At 43.4% G+C, this 18,064-nt stretch overlaps 1 long non-coding RNA gene across 3 annotated transcripts; it reads right to left on the bottom strand.

Moving 5' to 3' along the window:
- Positions 1 to 18,022, bottom strand: LOC308191435. 3 transcript variants are annotated; one of them, XR_013947982.1, is made up of 3 exons: positions 16,797 to 18,022; positions 9,155 to 9,311; positions 1 to 9,000 (listed from the first exon to the last, which is right to left on the bottom strand). It is a non-coding gene; the product is annotated as an uncharacterized lncRNA (long non-coding RNA). The 3 variants fall into 3 exon arrangements; XR_013947983.1 differs by having other exon boundaries at positions 10,533 to 18,022; XR_013947984.1 differs by having other exon boundaries at positions 1 to 7,482; positions 7,888 to 9,000; positions 9,155 to 18,022.
- Positions 18,023 to 18,064: the final 42 nt, after the last annotated feature.

Consider the following 18,064-nt stretch of genomic DNA (forward strand, 5'->3'; position numbering starts at 1 on the left):
AGGGGGGGAGAGATTTTTCTGAGACTGAGATCCTGTGATACTTTTGCATATATTTACACCTGCTGGGCCCGATTTTCTGCTTCTTAGTCCAAAGGTCTCCAGAATACTACTGCTTAAATTTGATATCATTTTGCACTTACCTTGATATTCACTCTGGCAGATGTCAGTGATTACCAAAGAGGCAAACCAACAGATAATCAGTCTATTGGGTTTTCAGGCTTATTGCACTTGATAACACTGGTAATTTTATGTGGCTCTCAGCTACACTTTAAAGTTAATATTCCCTTGAACAGAGTGGGAATAGAGGCATAAAAGATTGAGGTTTAGTTCTCTTTTTTGCCAGTTTATCTACAGAGAGTATGCATGGGGAGATCTGCTTTTGCCATGGGAATGGATGGACTGTCTCTTTATGCAGTGAAAACATATGGCTCCTCTAGGGAATAGCAGCCAGAGAGACAGAGATGTAATAATTAGGGCATTTGCTGGAAATTTTCCCTAGTGCTGCACCTTGTCTTACAGCTCCATCTTAGAATTCTGCAGATTGCACTGCAAGCCATAATATGCAGCAAAATTGAAAGCAGTCTGTACGGACAAAGAGCAGACTGAAAAAATCAATCAATCGATCAATCACTGTGTGCACAAAATACTGAAGGGACAGTAAAAGTCATTGTTTCTTCTTCTTGAGAAGTAAAAAAATAATAATAATAATAAAAAAAAACACCCTCCACCAAGAACTATTACTTACCTGACTAGCACAACACTCTTATACAATATAGTGTAGTAGGTTTTGGGTACAAAAACAGTCCTCTGAAGACCCAGGTCAATATTCTTGTTTGGAAGTGCCTGAAAGCTTCTCTTTGCTCTTGTGGAATTTGTACTTAAGAGAACTGGGCTGCTAGTCCCATCTGGGAGCTCCTACCCTAGCATTCAGTGTTCTTTGCTGCCTGTGAGGACTGGAAGCAGAATCCTAAATCCTAAACATACCTGTGTTCAAAATGGAGAAGCACAGCATTTTTCCCCATTCTCCTCCTATAAAGCTCCCAAATCTCACCTGAGTGCAGGGAAGAGGAGTGCCCACCAACCCAGCGCCCCTCCTCAGCTCTGTTCTCCCTCCCTCAGCACAAAGGGCTAGAGCTGCCCTTCGGGTGTGCACCAATAAAACCCATGCTTCTCTTCCAACAAACCCTCAGTCTCATTCAGCAAGCTAAGTGGAAACTAATCCTTTGTTTTTCAGACTGATTATCAGGGTGGTCATTTTTCTCTCACTTTCCAACATCAGCTGACCATCATACTAGGTTAATTTTGATCTTTCAGCACAATATTTTTTAAATTGATCTCCAAAATAGCGTTGGTATTTTTCTTGCCAATGCATGTCTCTTTGAGAAAACTAAGGTTTTACTTCATCAAGCCCAACAATTTGGAAATCTGATTTCTTAATAGAGAACTTTTAAAGATTACAATTTCAAGCCTGTGGCATTTCTCAGTTTAATGAAACATCAGCTTTTGTTCTATTTTGCCCTCATCTTTTCCAATAAAGCTTTTTTTTTTTCTCCCCTGAAACAAAAGCTAGCACAATTAAAAATGTGATGAAACTGATCTCAAAGCACAGCTTGAAATTCAGCTTTGCAACTTACAGAGGATAATTATTTCACATTTTATTTTTCTTTTAATGTATTAATTTAGACACTACAACATGGTAGCAGATCAAAGGTCTAATAGAGTTTAATTGCAGTTAATATAAAAGTCTTTCTCTCTGTCATACTGAAATGGCAATGAAAAAGAAATGTAGCAGTCCGAGCTGAAGGTGTGTGAGGTGACTGCAGATTTACATTCAGGAGTCTCAAGCTGATCAGCAGCCACCAGTGGCAGGCGACAAGCAGGCTTCTGTGTCAGCTTGAACATTGCAATCTGGAAGATGTGTGGTGACTGTCCATTTTCATTTTTTGGTGAAAAAAATTGTGTTCCCAGGACTCATAGCTCTGAGGAATTTTTCCCAAGTACGAACCCAAACCATTTTATCACCTGACTTCAGACCTCTGCAAAGTGGATGGTGGTGTCACAGGTTGGCACTCCAGTTTTTGTGGCAATGCACGGAGAGGAACAGACACAGTTTTTCTGACCTAAAAGAGGTATCACAGTATCACAGTATCACAGATTTCTAGGTTGGAAGAGACCTCAAGATCATCGAGTCCAACCTCCGACCTAACACTAAGTACTCCACTAAACCATATCGCTAAGCTCTACATCTAAACGTCTTTTAAAGACCTCCAGGGATGGTGACTCCACCACCTCCCTGGGCAGCCCGTTCCAATGCTTAATAACCCTTTCAGTAAAGAAGTACTTCCTAACATCCAACCTAAAACTCCCCTGTCGCAACTTTCGCCCATTCCCCCTCGTCCTGTCACCAGGCACGTAGGAGAACAGACCAACCCCCACCTCTCTACAGCCTCCTTTAAGGTAACTGTAGAGAGCGATAAGGTCGCCCCTGAGCCTCCTCTTCTCCAGGCTGAACAAGCCCAGCTCCCTCAGCCGCTCCTCGTAAGACTTGTTCTCCAGACCCCTCACCAGCTTGGTCGCCCTTCTCTGGACTCGCTCGAGCACGTCCATGTCCTTCCTGTAGCGAGGGGCCCAAAACTGAACACAGTACTCCAGGTGCGGCCTCACCAGAGCCGAGTACAGGGGCACAATCACTTCCCTAGACCTGCTGGCCACACTGCTTCTTATGCAGGCCAGGATGCTGTTGGCCTTCTTGGCCACCTGGGCACACTGCTGGCTCATATTCAGCCGACTATCCACCAATACTCCCAGGTCCTTCTCGGCCAGGCAGCTTTCCAGCCACTCATCTCCCAGCCTGTAGCTCTGCTTGGGGTTGTTGCGCCCCAGGTGCAGGACCCGGCACTTGGCCTTGTTGAACTTCTTGAACTTCCTGTCTGAGGAGGAGAAGAATCAGTCTCTATCTGTCCTTTTTTCTCCTCTGACTATGAAGGAAGGCTAGACAAGCTGGGTTTAGCTTCTTAACTTTCAGTGCTGGAGATTCCTCAACACCCCTCTACTCCTTTCTTTTCTGTTCCAATCCTTATTATTGTCCTCAGAGTCCCATTTTCTTGCAAAATTTGTGCAGATATAGCACAGAGTTAAGTACTTATATCTTTTTATCTTTTTTTTTTTTTTTTTTGACTTCTCATTCTGTTGAGTTGTAAATCTGGGGTCTGACTTACCACAGAATATGGTGAAGGAGACCAGACCCAAATGAGTCAAACCAAGGCCCTAAAGGGATTTCTCCCAGAGTGTGGCAGTAGATAAGATTTCTAGAGAAACTGCTACATTGGCACAGTGTTGGTGAACAAAGGCGAAGGAGGGAAAGAGGATAAAAAAGAGGCCACCAGAGAAAACAGCAGAGCGACAAGAAGGCAGCACCTCCACTGCTCTCCCAGGTGCCAGCAGGATATCCAGATCTTCCCTTTAATTTTGCCCTTACATTTCCTCCACCACATTGTGTTTTCCAGCCAGTATCTAAACTGCAGCTCTCTTCATTTTGAGGTCCCATTTTCCCTGCAGGGATCCACATGTTGGCTAGCAAGACCTCATGGAAAGGATGAGCCGTTTTATCTGGAGTCTTGCCAGTGAAAAAATCTCCAGGCCTTGCAGGAGTGTTATGTTTCTGAAGAGCAATATGAGGGGCATCATCCACAAACCTTTTGTGCAGTTATGCAGCTAAGCAATAAATCACACAGAAACGTGGGTCATTTCAAGATTAATAGAGAATAATAGCTCTAGGAAAATGTGGCATAGAAGAGAAGCTGCGTATCAGGAGTCTCCTGGATATTCATTTGGATTGCTTGGCTCCTGCCCAAAGAGAACTATTGTTATGTATTTTATAGGCATTGAAGGAAACTTAATAGTAATTATAATAAATCATAAAAAGGCCATATTGACTGATGCCCCCACAGAAAAATGTAAATACTCAGTTGCTCTTTTTTTTTTTCTGATTTTTTTGCTATTGTTTCTAAAGGTGACCTTGAAATTATGATTGTGCCCAAGTTGGTTCCTTACAATGAAAACAGACAAAAAAGACAGAATTTTGTCTTTTGTAATGTGAATGCGAGGACTATATGTATCGTATTTCTCTGCAATATATTTTGCAAGAGAAATCTGTGAGACTGCACTTCTCAAAGGGTAAGCTTTGTCCAGAAAGGGGGAAAACTAACAAGGTCATACACTGCATACCATCACTTTGGTATTCATCAGCCCATACCATCATGCAGCAGAAATGGATGTTGCAACAGAAAAATCTGACTGAGGAGACATTTAGCTCTTTTCCCACATATGCAAATACTCTGAGATAAATGTGTTTTAGGAGAGAAGGGCTAACTATGGTTTGCTGTTCGTTATCCCCTAGCTACCTTTCAAGGCCCTAGGCAGAGAGTGATTGCTTGAGGCAAGAGGGGAAGCCTTCTTCAAAGAAACCTGCTGTTTTCCAGTTCCTACACAGAAGGCCACCTTCAGGAGATGGAAGGCTTTTGTTCATGTGAAGAAGACACTATGTTGTCAACTGTTTTTTACCTGAACTGTATCAGTGACTTATGTCTGTAACTGTATGAAAAGCTCAAAAACCTTCCCGCTACCCAGAAACTAGGAGAGTAAGAAGTGATCCTGGTAGCCAGTACAAAAAGGTTTCATTTTAAGTGATGTCAACAATCATATTTTTTCTTGATATCCTCCTTAGTCTAAAGGAGATATTTATAACTGCATTGTCACTGTACACATGGGAAGGCAATTTGCGAACACCAGTTCAGTGGTTAGGGAAATGAATTCAAAGCCTTTTATTATAATCAGACTTGAATATTTTGGAACAAAATTGCTTAGTTTACCTGAGATAAACTATCATTTTCATTTAGCCTATCACATCATTCAACCAGCATTGTCTGGAGATAATTACTGAAGAAGACAAGCTCTTGTCTTCCTAAAATAAAGCAGCATAAACTCATTTGCTGCAAATTAAAACAGATGGAAAATTGTTGCTGCTTTTAATATAGTTGCACAAAGAATGAGGTATGCAAGTATGTTAAAAGTAATTGCAACAAATACAAGATTGTGGCTTACAGCCTATGTTCTAAAAAAAGTATTTAAGACATGCAAGTTAAGATAAGTGAATTTATTCCTGAGAAGGAATTGGAAACTGTGAAAGAAACACCTCCACACAAAAGGCATTGGGTGCCTGTGGACAATCCCAGAAAACAAAACAAAACAAACAAAACCGTTATTTGAGCAAAGATTTCATTAGGATAACTTGCAGAAAAATCATAAATATTTAATGAACAAATAAAGAACTTATATAAACACACGTATGCATAATCACGTGGATGTAAATCATCCCACTAAAACTAAGGACTCTACTTGCCTACCTAAAAATGAAGACACTGGTTTGTAGAGCTGAGATCATGCAAGTTCTAATACAGGGTGACCTACCATGCCCTAAGATCTATACATATCCTTTAAGATGAAGTATAATGCCATCTGTAATACTACATTTAGAATCACTCTGCAGCTCAGGAGCAGCCTGACTGAAGGATAGATACTTCTCTGTTCACACAAACTTTTTCCTCTTACATTTGTTGCTACGTGACAGATGTGTCAGAATTGCAATACAGTTTTAACCACAGAAACTACAGATTCTGCTCTGCTGGAAGCATATTTGCTAGAATCTCAGCATTACTCTGTGCCTGAACATCTTTCAGCAAACACAAGAACATAGAGTTTTGATGGGAAATGAAAACCAAGGGGACACTGCCTTCATGAAACACATTCAATTCAAAGAAAGAAAAGTATTCACAAGTATTCCACTTATCCCAGAATTACTGAAACTGTTTAGGTTAGTTTATATTACCCCTCCCTTCAAAAGAAAATAAAATTTCTCTTCTTCCAGACAAAAAACCCACCTGTAGTTCAGAAAGGACTGGCTAACTAATGGGGAGAGCATGCCAGACTCTACACTACCTGTTTTAAGAGGACAAGTACCTCATTTTACAGTGTTATAGTGATTTTTAGAGGGACCAACCCATCCCATCCCATCCCATCCCATCCCATCCCATCCCATCCCATCCCATCCCATCCCTTCCCAAGGCCAGCCTATGACCAGCAGTGGAGCAGGTCGGTGTGGCTTTGCCTAGCTGAGGTTTAGAAATTTCTGGGGACAAGGACTTTTCCCTCTCTTAAGGAAGCCTGTTCAAGGGCTGCACTACCCTCAGATGGGCATTTTGTCTCATAATGTCTAGACCGAACACTGATATTGCTGCCATTGCCCCCTTTTGCACCTCCTGTTACCACTGAGAAAATTTGGGTGTCAATGTAGCTCCTCTTCAAGTACTGGTAGGGCTAGGCTGCTGTTCAACTGCCTTTGATCTCCTCTTTATCAGAGTAAACGAATCCAGCTCTTACAAACCCAGCTCTTCAATGGTTTTGTACAATAGACCCCCTGACCATTCTGGTAGCCCTCCACTAGGCTCTCCCCAGTTTCTTAACATCCTTCTTGACTGGAGGCAATTTTTTAATTATATTTGACTCTACCTTATGCAATAAAAATATGTTAAAGTGATCTCTTTCACTTTAAACAATTTTGAAGATGACTTTGAGCTGGTGATGTTCCTTTGAACGTGACTGTAGCTGAAGATGTTGCTTCCAGAGTGCTGTCTTCAGATAGGAACAGTGAAGAAGAAAGAAGGGTCTGAGGGAGGAAACAAAGTGAAATGCAGGAAAATATTAAGGAAAAAAAGATCACTCCAAGGAGGAGCTGGGGGCCGCCCATCTGGAAAGCAGTTTGTCAGAAAAGGACCAAGTTGAACATGAGCCAGCAATGTGTCCTTGTAGCAAAGCAGGGCACTGGTATCCTAGGAAGTATCAAGCAGTGTTGCCAGCAGATCAAGGGAGTTGATCCTTCCCTTCTGTTCAGCACTGGTGAGGCCACACCTGGTGTGCTGTGCCCACTTCTGAGCTCCACAGAAGAAGAGACATGGACATTCTGGAAGGAGTCCAACACAGTGCTATGAAGACAATGAAGGGACTGGAGCATCTCTCCTGTGAGGAGAGACTGAGACCTGGAACTGTTCAGCCTGGAGAAGAGAAGGTTCAGGGAGGATCTCATCAACCATATATACCTTCAGGTATATAAATACCTGAAGGGAACAACAATGAAGATGGAGCCAGGCTCTTTCTAGTGATACCTAGTGCCAGGACAAGAAGCCGTGGACAAAAACTGGAACACAGAAGGTTCTGTCTGAACATCAGGAAGCACCTCTGTACTGTACAGGTGACAGAGCAGTCGCACAGGTTGCCCAGAGAGGTTGTGGAGTCTCCTCCTTGGAGATCTTCAAAAGCTGCCTGGACATGGTCCTGGGCAACCTGCTCTGGGTGACCCTGCCTGACCAGGGGTTGGGGTCAAGATGGCCTCCAGAGGGCCCTTCCAGCCTCCACCATTTTGTGATTCTGAAAGGACAGAAAAAAGATGGAGTTAAAAACAAGTTATCCCCTGTCACTTCTGTAACACCGTGTTCCAAGACAAATGTAAATTAATGTGATCTATTTAGCAAACAGTGATGGGCCGTATTTGAAATCATTTAAGCTAACAGGTTTCATTCTTCAAAGACAGGAAAGCCAATCGCAAAAAGAGCCCTCCAAACAATTGTCTGGCTCTACATCTCACTAAATATGTTTCTCAGGAGCTTTACCATGACAACCTTGAAATATATCCTTCATTTATTTCAGTCCCTTTATAACTCTGTAAAAGCAGAACACTTCTGTCATGGAGGGGGAGGTCTAAAATAGCCTTCTGTCAGGGATTTTGTCTGAGCTTTCAGTGGTGCCCGATCGCACCAGCATATGCAAGCTTACCTCCACCTCCCAGATGACTGAGGAATGACTGAAAAAATGAAAATCCAATCTGGAATATGAATTGGTCCTGGTGGAAATGCTACTTAAAATCTTCCAAAGCAATGAGTAAATCGTCCGTACAAGGACTTCCTCTAAAAATGACTTCATCATATCAAGGGCAGCACACTACTCTCCCCAGAGCTCTGCGGAGGTCTGACAAACAACTTGCTCAAGACCTACTGCCTCAGTAGAACTTCACTGACACAAGGAAAACTGTCATATTTTTGGACTTGACTTCTGTGAAGAAAAAAAAACAATCTTGTGACAAAACCAAAGGAGCAAACAGCCCTGACGCCACAGGGCTTGGGAGTGTGCTCCAGACCGGCCACCAGCTAACAATTACGGAAACAGGAGAGCTACGCTTCCCTCCTGTCAGATCCACGTGTGGTAAAGGCTTTGCCAAACAGGGTCACAAAGTGCTTTTGTTGTGTTCGCACCTTGCTGCCTTGTAGTTTTTGTAGTGTCGATGGGGCTGTATCCCAGCATTTCTGGAGGCAGAAGTGGTCCTAGTCAGAAAAGGCAGCCTGGAAGACAGCTTTCTGTTTTTATAGAAGTCAAAGGGCTGTTTACACTTTATGGCAGGTCAGAGCAGCTCTACGGTCATCCACAGCCTCAGTGGGATGTTGTGTTTTGCACGAGTGGCCTTCAGCTGTTGTGCGGTGTTGCTGTGCAGTAATGCTGACAGCTGCTGTGCTGCGCTCCAAATTAGCGCCTTCCTTTCGCTCAGCAGTGAAGTAATACCTACACACAAGGCCAATTTCCAGTTCACTATGGAAATACCCCCAAAACAAGCGAAAATACTACCAAAACAGATGCTTTGCGCCCGTTTCCTATCAGCCACACGATACTTCCTGTTTCTATATGGAGTTCCCCACTTACTCCCACGCCAGTTCCTTTTTTTTTTTTTTTTCTTTTTCTAGCAGTCCAAATATTTTGCTTTGTGAAATGAATTCAGCATCTCAGTTGTTCATCTCAGTTATTCCACATTTCTTACAAGTCGGCCCCACGGAACTGTCGGGATGCTGAGCAATGCTGGTAAATGATGGCATACGGCCTGGAAGCCTGTTTTACTTCCTGCAGAGCCAATTCAAAGTAAAATTCGATTTTGAAAGCCATTTAAAGATCTCCTGGGAAAATGATCATGAGTGGTGAAAGAGGAATTTTATAAGTCAATAGCTGTAACATATTGATAAAACTGAAAACATAAAATAGTTTTTAATCAGCTTACCATTCTCAAATTGCCTTGAGAACATCTGAATTGCCATTTTGGTCCAATCAAAGTCCTGCCTGACCCAGCATCTCATCTGCAGTAATGGTCACTGTCAGGTGTTTCTCAGCCTGTGGCCTCTGCCGTGCCAGCAGTCCATTACACATCAGGTGGTGACCTGAAAAGTGGTCACAATTCTTCTTTTAAGTAATCAGTCAAGCAAAGATAACAAGGAAATCAAAATAATAATATTCTCAAAACATTCTTGAAAAAGGCAAGTGAGTGAACACTCAAAGCATAGCTTAATTACAGGTGTTTAATTATTAAAATCTTATAGTTGTATCGCACAAGGTGGTCCATGAATAGTTTTCCAAAAACCTAAACAACCCATGAACAAACAGAATTGGAAAGACACCGCTAAAGGGGAAGACACAAGAAACTCAGAAACACTCAGAGAAGTTCTTTTTTCCTATCCCAGCAGCCAGAAGTAGGTTTATACAACAAAATGGAATCCGATGTCTCAGTCCCATAAAATTCTTTTATATTTAAAAACACCACATCTGAGAATAAAAATGTGGATTAAGAAACAAAACCTCATTATATTAATGAATCAATGTTGGTTCTCACAGTTTCTAAAATCCAAACAACCCCCCACCCCCACCCCTGAACAAATCACATTTTCCTATTAAGTTGTCTTCAACAACTGTGTTCGCTGCTCCATTAGTCATTACTGTACATTTAAGTATGTTCCAGTGAACAGAAAAGCATGAATAGAAGTCCTTTTCTATTATTCTATGACTCAGGTCACACTGCCTAAGCAACTTGGAAGTTTGCTAGTTGTGGTTGCAGCACCTAAAGACAAACACTTGGAACAACCAGGGCTGTTGCTCTGGGGCTTGAGTGATTACAGATCTTTCATCAGTGTGACCTGAAACTAGATGAAAGAGCTTTAAGTTCTATGTATGCTGTTCAAATTAGAAGAGTTAAATAAGAGAGAATAAATACATATTAAATGAAAAACATGATCACAGTAATAACTACATATGTATACATAATACTAAAGATGAGAAGACTGTATTCTGTAAAAAACACTTCAGAGTGATATCTCCAGACAAAGCTGAGCATATTTTACTGCCACGTACTATCCATTTTGAAGCAGATAAAGTGGAATCAAAAAAGAATTATGCAGATACAGAGAGTTACTACTCAGCTGAATCTGACAGATGCAGCTCTGTGTATTTTATACTTCCATATCTCAAACAATGGCACAAATAGTTTTTCTTCCATTCTGAGAAATTCGTTAGCTATCTCTGCGCTTTTCTTTTCTGCCTTTATTGCAATTCTGTGACAAGCACTAAGAATTTCAAAATTAGGAAATGGGTCAAAGCTAGAACATTACTTGCAAATCTGATGGAAACTGAGAGAGGACAGCATTTTATTGATTCAGAGTCCGACAGCTGAGATTTCAACGCCTGTTTTGAGTCAGTCAGTCTGTGTCAGTCACTAAATGAACAGAACTACTGCCCGTCTAGCTGTGCGCCTCGCAGGAGGTGGGCTGTATGTCTGAACAGGGGAGCATGGGATAGAAGTCACAAGCTCTGCAAGATGCTTTTTCTATTTTGGGCTCATCATATGACAATGACCCAAGTAACCCAACTTCCCCATGTCTTCATGCTTTGAAATGTCACTGTTAGTATTTGCCTATGTGAGGGCTTAAAGATCTTTGGATAAAAACAAGCATAAGTGAATATCATGGCTAAGTGAAAACTGCTAATATTGTACTAGTAGTACAATTTAACTGTGGAAAAGCCCTCAATGTTATACTTCGGAAGCAACTAAAGCAACTAAAGCTGCCATCGGTAGCTACATTGTGCATAGACTTTCCAGATTTAAATTGTGTATTCACCCTCAGTGATTCACTTGTTGACATAAATGGTACAATACCAAAAGCTTTGTTTTCGATCCACTGTCTCACTGTACAGTAATTTGCTTAGCACTTTTATTTTTCAATTTCCTCATCTGAAACATTATCTGTTATTTCTAAAGAACTCTGATGTCTATAAAATAGGAAGCGCTTCGTAATATTTCCCATATTGCAACAGGCTGAGACATGTTTGGAACATGCCCAAGTTCCAGGAGCTGTTTTTTCTAGTCCCCTGATTAAAAAAAAAACAAAAACAAAAACAAAAACAAAAACAAGAGAGACTGTTGATTCCCTTTCTCCTTTTTCCTTTCCTTTCCTTTCCTTTCCTTTCCTTTCCTTTCCTTTCCTTTCCTTTCCTTTCCTTTCCTTTCCTTTCCTTTCCTTTCCTTTCCTTTCCTTTCCTTTCCTTTCCTTTCCTTTCCTTTCCTTTCCTTTCCTTTCCTTTCCTTTCCTTTCCTTTCCTTTCCTTTCCTTTCCTTTCCTTTCCTTTCCTTTCCTTTCCTTTCCTTTCCTTTCCTTTCCTTTCCTTTCCTTTCCTTTCCTTTCCTTTCCTAATATTCTATAGCATTATTAAAGCTGTCTTGTATGAAAGATTGACACATTATATTCAGCTCAGCAGAGCAGAGAGGTGTTGTGTTCATCTCACTGCAGATATGGAGGTCAGTGTCACACTGCATTCAGCAGTAATCCCATATGCTAGACCTCCTGTTCCCCGTTCCCGTATGCAGGTATTTCCTGAACAAATCAAAGTGCTGTAAGGTTCTGATGGGAAATGTTACAGAAGTAGCAGCAACTGTTTGGAGTGGCACACTTCCACATCTGCATCCCTTTTTTATGAGGTTAAAATGACAAGGCAGCCGATGCGTGTAAGATCAGCGGTGTTGCGCTCACTGCCTCGCACGCTGGCCAAGCAGGCTGGGACCTGGGCCTGCCTCCAGCTCCAGCTGTGCCAACTGCAGAGGCCTTGCCCAGGTGCTCATCACCTGGCTGGCTGATGGAGGCAGTGGGAGCTCCCCATGGAGACCTGCCAGCCGACCCACGGGCTGGTAACACCCACCCTGTGGGTGCTGACGAGCAGCTGCAGACGCGCCGGGGCGAGGAAGCCCTTGCTGAAGGCTGGAAAGGTCATGTACTCACAGCCTGTGGTCGACTGCATGATTAGGCATGGGTGGGTGTCTGTGCTTGTCAAAACCTCCTGATGATTATCCTTGAACTGGATGAAAATGTTGAGATAGTCAAGCTTGCATTAAAAGGAAGAGACAAGAAACTTTAACGGTAAAGCTGCTGGACCTGATATATGCAGGAGCAAATGCAAGTCCGTGTTATGCAGAGAGACAGGACAGATGTTCTAGTAGCTCCTTTTGGCCCTGAAGTCTAGTAAACTTATGGCCAAAACATTTGAGCTTGGCTGCCTGAAATTAAGCTCTTCTTTCTTTTCTTCTTAATCATGTAAAGCACTTATCAAAAAAAAAAAAAAAAAAAAAAAAAAGACAGCTTCTATCAAAGTAAATGAAGCCCATATCAAAGCTTCCCAAATTACTTTAGGGCTTAAGGTGTTAAAAAGATTTGGGCTAACTGGAATACTACAAAGAGGTTCACAGCATAGTGAATGACTGCGCAGGTTTGAAAATAGTATCTGGAAGCAAAAAAAAGAAATTCAAGCTGCAGATGTTTGTGGCTGGTTCTTTCTGTATCTGCCTGTGAAACAGCTATGGGACTTTTTTGTCTTACAGTAATATTCTCTGTGGTGATCCTGTGCTGTGGGAAAAGCACCTTCCTGGCATTTCCGAGATAGGCGATGTTCCCAGTTGCCAGTTAAATGCAGATATAGATATGGAGCCTTCTCTTCCCCACAGATCTGGATTCAGGTCCTTTCCTGAACCACAAGAACAGTTTTTAGTTGTCAGTGCTTCTAAGTCCCACGTATTTCTTTGTGGGCGGTTGTTGCTGTTGGGAAGGGAACCAGGGCTACAGTAATGCTAGATATCTAGGTGGGATCCACCAAGGTACAGCAGGCACCTGCAGTGTCTGCTCTGGCTGAAAGTGATCTTGCCATCCTAAATTGTCTACTTACAATGCATGTAACAGCTCGTATGATGTTGGCAGATATGGAATATATAGTTGGGAGATACGGAATATATAGTGCTACAGAGCAATCACAGAATCACAGAATGGTTTAGGTTGGAAGGGACCTCTGGAGATCATCTGTCCTAATCTTAATCCACTTAATAGAGTGGGGGAAAGTTTACTTTGCATTTAATTTTCAGTTCTGCCACAGACTTCCCTTGGATGAGACACATTGTCTACCCTGCGGTTTAATTCCCGCTTGCATAAAATAGAAGTAATTCTTCTAGATCACACTGAGATGCTATCAGGCAAAGCGCAAGGCAAGGTACGTCAATTAATTTCAAGAAAGCTGGTATGTCTTGTCTGTCCAGCACAACACAGAACCAGGCAGGGATACCAACGTGAAACCAAGATGTATAACTGATCCTTGAGGAGCACAATGGAGCATTATACTAATGTTACAAGTCTTATTCCAGGTCCATAGCTAGACTGAACTGAGGCATGCCAGGAATCTCTGCATACCATGTATGGTATTTAAACTTGCCCTAAGATTTTATCTTTTTATATAAATATATATAAATCAGGGAAAAAACGGCTAGAGTCTCAGCTCTCTCCAGGCATGCTGACAACATGATCCTCTAAAGTAATTCCACATCTTTTACACGTGAAGCTTCAGATATAACAAAAAAAAAAAACAACACCTGTGATTCAAAAGAGCCACTACCTGTCTGTGGGTTTCAGGCCCCAATTCCTTCAACTACAGATTAGACACTGACCGATTCAGGCCATAGATTCACTGAGTGGCCTCCGGGGTGCTTATTTTTCTCTTCTGACCAAGGTGGGTACCCTTGGTGACTATATGCCTACCTCAAATGCCCAAACTTAAGAAGGGTAAATGTATAGTGTATGAATACGAAAATGCATATTTGGACCCTGCTTTGGACCACTTGCCTAGGGCAAAATTAACACTTCTTTCCTCACCCTCTAGGTTAGACTAATTATTCTACCCTGAGAAATAGGTAATAACCCCACTGAAAACAACCAGATAACTAGGTAGTAAATACATACTAAAACTGGATAAATATGTTCCCATCGCTGAAGATAAATTCCCACAAATAAAGCCTGGTTTAACGTGCATGGTGAGCATCCTTCCGCCCCCGCGAGCCTCCTGAAAGAAAACCTCATAGAAATAGTAAGGAATATTAAAGCAGTTGACACGATGGCAAGAGTCAGGGTGGTATCACCCAGACAAAAAGCAATGAGACCTGACAGCGTGAGCCTGCCTTTAGTACACCTCCATTTGCATATCCAATTCACCTCAGGGAATTCAAGTTGCTGTTTCGAGTTAGCAGCCAACTGAACCTCTCTCTAGTAAAAATTCCTCTCTTTGACTAATTTGCTCACTATTTATGGCATTTAGTACCTTAACTCAAGGTTGCTGGAGGGCTTACGGGCTTAAAGAGATCTTCCTTTTAAGATAACGAACTACAATGATGATGATGGGGGCTTTGTAAATACATAAAAGGGACTGAGATATCATGGTAGAAAACACCTCGTGGAACACTAGATGAAGCGATAGGGGCAAGACAGGTGATCTGATTGCTAGGTTAGATCAGTTATCATTTGTATTTTAGCACATATGTTTAAGTGAGAGGTACGGGGAAACTTGCTCAAGCTGTACTCTCAACAGAAAATGCCTAAATCCATCTCTGCTATTATCCTTCAACAGCTAAAGTTTTCAAGGGAAGTCCGAGTGCTGGAGTCAGCAGACAGTGCTTGTTACACTCTTCCTTCTGGAGCACGTACCCGCTGCTCGCATTAGGCTGCCTTGTGGCCGAAGGAGAGCAGCGGAGAGACTTTACAGCATGATGAAGAATCATCTTTCTCATGAGCCCTTTTTATCATCTTGCCATCTGATGTTTTCACCTCATTTACCATACTAGCATTATTCAATTCGGATAAGACCAAACTCTACTCAGTCACAGCACATTATTTTAAGTTCATAACAACAATAATGAATTCAAGTATCTGTCATCTAACCTGCTTTTATGAGGACGCTAAGCTAGAGAGGCTGTTCAATAATGCAAGGACTTAAAAATATATATATATATATATTTCTTTTTTTGCTGGGGGGCACACTCAGAGCAAGACATGCAAATGCCAGTATCATTTGCTCATAAAGTCGCAGGGACGACTACGTTAGACTTAAATCAGTGTGCTGGAGTTAAAATGGAAGTTAGGGCCATCGTTTATCAGCTCTTTTAACTAGAGGTCAGTGCATCTAAAGGATGCTGTAATTTTCCACTGCTTTCTACAAGGACAGGAATTACTTTTTTTTTTTTTTTTCTCAGTACAGCCCTGCATCACTCTGTGATCCTGTGAGCATAATCCCTTGGCACTAAAGCCTCTTATTGACGATGCAGTAAACCTGCTCTGTACGCATCAGAAAAGTAAAACAAAAGATGTTCCAAATTTGTGTTTGGCAAAATACGAGACTGAAATCAATTAGATGTTTCCAGATCTATAGGGGTTTGAGTGGACAACCCTCCTGCCAGAACAACATCTAGCAGACCTGTTGACATCACTCGAAATCTCCTGATTTAAAATCTTTGTTTGGGTTGTTATTAAAGCTGTTATTCAGTCCTTATCTATTTGCTGCTACTTGTAGAGACGTTTGCGGGGACGGCCTGAAGGTCTTGACTGAAAGTTTTGGCTGTCGCACATGAAACTTAATTACAAGGTCAGAGGCAAGAACTTGTTTGTTGGGGATTTAGGGGAGGAAAATAAAAGCTTTGGAGATTTTGCTTCAGAGCGCAGACGCTGTTAGGAGTACAATCTCCTTTTGCATTTGGGGGCAGTGTCATTGCTGCAGTCCAAGGCTTGAATTCCGTCTTTGTTTAATTAACCCGAACCCAAATATTGCTGAAAATATTTGCAGAATTTGGGAAAGCTTCCGTCCAGAGTCAGCCAAGCAATTCTAGGAACAGTTCAACCTGCCACATCCTAACATCTATATTCAGCGAGATAAGTAAGCAGGAATTCTTTCCTTTAGCACTGAATTCATTGCCAAAATGAAGTTCAGAAGCTATCTGAGAATCTAATTCCTCAAGGATGGAGGCACTGAAGGACATGCGTAAATCTTGCCCCGCAGCGGACAATGAGTACCAGTACAATGAGAATCAGAGGAAGAGAGCTCGCAAATTACGATTACCATGCAGGCTGCTGGAGCCTTTGACCTTCCTGAAGGGCAAGAGGGGAAAGTTTCTGTGCACCCAGGGAGCACTGCCAGGCGGGACTAACACCCGTCCCCTACATACGAAGAATCCCCACAAATAGCGAGCCTTCTCGAGGGAGATGAATTTCCACAGGCCAGCCAGCAGCTTCTGAAGGTGCTTTGAACAGCACAGGCCCACACTGGCGGTGTGCTTGTTTGTTCAAGATGAACTGAATCACATTCCCATAGGCTTTACGCTGGGCACGTCCCTAGCAGGACCCTAGGGTTACCCATACCTGCTTCATACAGGCAAGCCAGCGCATCGTGCCCGCTCTGCCCTTATGCCCGCATCGCCCAAGGGTCCGGCAGTCTGTGTCTTTCTGCATTTCTCACCACCCCGCAGCAGGACCCTGGTCCAAATGCCGGCATGGTGAGGAGGCTGATGAGAGCCTGCTCACCTGGTGCTACTTTTACGTGGAACCGAGCCATTTAGCAGCGTCATGCTTCATATTATGTTACAAAATGCAATCGGCTCTCTCTCTTCTTTTCTTCTAGCCACCAAGCAGCAGTACCTGGGGCTTTGTGAGTCGGTTAAATTCTGTGAGCTCAGACCCAGTACCACACCACTCAGACAGGCAGTATCAGAATGAAGACCTGAGCCCCAGGTCTGTGTAGCCCAGCATATGGGGTTACCAGCAACAGCTAACAGTCCCCTCTAAGGCAGACAGCAGGAATAGTCAACTGTTCAGTGATTCGCCCCCAAAACACCCCTGGCTCCCGGGAGTTCGTGGTTCAGGAACATTCTGGGTCAGGCACACTGCCTTTGTACTCCACTGCCCTCAAGTATTTTTTTTGCCATTCATTCACCCAGCCATTACCCAACCCACCCACACTTCGGTGTGCGCACATCCTGCAGCAAGTTGTTCTGCGACTGTTCGTGCTCCTGGTGTGGAGTCTCCGTTTACTTTTTCATTTTGCATGTCCACCTTTTACTTTATTCATTTTTCTTTGAAAAAGCATAATTAATTTTTTCTTTGAAAAATTTAAAAGCTCAGGACAATTTGCCAGAATTTTAATCTCAGGGAGAAACGTAACGGGAGTGGGAAACATCACTGTAATTATTTTGGCTCTTCTCTTGTCTTTACTTATCAGCGACTACACAAACTCTCGATGCAAGCCCTTGCAGTCTGGCGACATTTGCACAATGCCCGACCCTTTTCCAGAAGAGCCGGCCCTTGAGTAACGGGATGCCTCTTGGCCACCTTTCCCTTGCTTGAGCTGCGTCTTCCGTTCCAACCGGCTTTGCAGCCGCCACCGCCGGGAAAAGCTTTAAAACGCAATTTAGGGGCTTGTTAAGCGCATCCCGGGCTCCGGAGACCCGGGTTTGGGAGCTGACGGCCTCCCACCGTACCGAGCCACTGCCCCCGTACACGGTACGGAAGCGGACGCGTGCGTGGGGGGGCGAACCGACGGACGGACGGACGGACGGACGGACGGACAGACGGACAGCGGTGTCCTGAGCCGGGCGGCGGCCGGGGGGGCGCGGCGGAGCCCCGCGGCCGGGGGGGCGCCGCCGGGGCGCTGCCGGCGGAAGGCGCTGGGGGCCGTGCCCGGCCCGGCGCTATCCGGCCGGCGGGGAAGCGCTGCCGGCAGCCGCGGCTCGGCGCCCGGGGGCGGGAGCGGACCCGGGGCCGCCTCCTCCGCCCGCCTTGGCTCGGGGCCCGGC

This window comes from Anser brachyrhynchus, assembly GCF_964034855.1.
Source record: "Anser brachyrhynchus genome assembly, chromosome: 3".
In the NCBI taxonomy this organism is placed as follows: Eukaryota; Metazoa; Chordata; class Aves; order Anseriformes; family Anatidae; genus Anser; species Anser brachyrhynchus.